The sequence below is a fragment of the Drosophila nasuta genome, chromosome 2L (assembly GCF_023558535.2).
Source record: "Drosophila nasuta strain 15112-1781.00 chromosome 2L, ASM2355853v1, whole genome shotgun sequence".
Lineage (NCBI taxonomy): Eukaryota > Metazoa > Arthropoda > Insecta > Diptera > Drosophilidae > Drosophila > Drosophila nasuta.
The window spans coordinates 6298888-6300404 of NC_083455.1; the positions used below are offsets into that span (position 1 = coordinate 6298888).

Here is a 1517-nt window from a genome sequence, read left to right on the forward strand (position 1 = left end):
GCGACGCACAAAGCCAGACAACTGAACTGAACTGCATATAATAGACTTGCCACGCCCACACGCCCTTACGCCCAACTGCACGGGCAGCATAACAAAAGGACGAAAGTAAAGTTGAACTGCTTATAATTGACCGTAAAAGATCAGAGTTTATGTGATGTCTCTCCTGGGATTTGATATGATTCCAATGGTCTACTTAAATTTGATACTTTACACGATTCGCTTGAAGCTTTAATTGCCCGAAATAAAAAGTCAAATAGCAAATGAAGCGAACAATTTTTGGAGGTCAAAGAAGCCCAAAAAGTAATTACACTCATCACACCTTCGAAATATCAAATGAAATTGTCACATGGGAAATTTTCTGCCGGAATTCTTTTCAGTGAAGAAATCATAAACTGAAAGAACGTAAAAAAATAAAGGTTATTCTTTGCGTCCGAATTCTTTCATTTTTGCAATTCTCTTAAAACAGAAATATAATTGTAAAATCATTCTTAGCTCCAATTAAAGTGCTAATCAAGAGCTATCAGATTAATCTTTACTCAAAATAAAAGAAATGTTTTGGCATATTTATGTTTTGTTTTCACTTTTGATAGTATCGCAGGCGACATGTTCGACAGAGAATTAAAGAACATAATTATTATTTATATTTTAATCTAAATTTTTAGTTTTTAAAGTTTTGAAATTTATTTGTTATATTCCTTTCATTTACCCAAAGCAAAGAATTGAGTAATAAGCATTAAAATCTCAGAAGATTCGCATAATTTTAAAATACATATTATATTGTTGTGGGAAAATTCGCATAATTTTAAAATGTGTACTATGCTGTTCTAAATATAGATCTGATATAAATAAATGTTGATATCCAAAGACTTTTTGGTACTGTTAATATATGAACACAAAATAAACATGCTTACTAATCATTTATATGCTTATGAATAAAAATCTGCAATCAAAAACAACAATGAATATGTTGCAATCAAGTTTATTGAATATATGCATATCTTTATTTAAATTTTACATTTATTATAAGACTCTTCAGAAATCAACCGGTTCTATGGTGTAATGGTTAGCACTTTGGACTCTGAATCCAGCGATCCGAGTTCAAATCTCGGTAGAACCTGAGAAGCTCTTGAAGAGTTTAGTTTTTTTTAATTTAACATTTAAAGAGTTTCTGGCAATTAGTTAACGCTTAAATTGAATACTGTGCAGCTGCAGCTGAATGTATTTTGTTATCCTTGCAATCAGCAAGGAAGTTTTCTATTGCTATTTTACAACACACATATGCACACAAACTTTTGCATTTGCATGTGTTCAGCTGCTTTTAACTACACTACACAGTTCGTTGTCTCTAATAAAATGCCATTGGCCATAAAAACGGGTAAAACGAAAGGCAAGAAATGGCAAAGAGAAGTAAAGAGAGTGGGTGTTAAAGTGGGCAAAGCGAATGAGAGACTGCGATAAACCAGCTGAAATCTGTGCAATTTCATTAGACAATTTATTTGTGGCAGTTGCCACAAACA

At 32.2% G+C, this 1517-nt stretch overlaps 1 non-coding gene across 1 annotated transcript; it reads left to right on the forward strand.

The window, feature by feature from the left end:
• The first annotated feature begins 1045 nt into the window (after window positions 1-1045).
• Trnaq-cug (transfer RNA glutamine (anticodon CUG)) lies at window positions 1046-1117 on the forward strand. Its single transcript has one exon. It is a non-coding gene; the product is annotated as a tRNA-Gln (tRNA).
• Window positions 1118-1517: the final 400 nt, after the last annotated feature.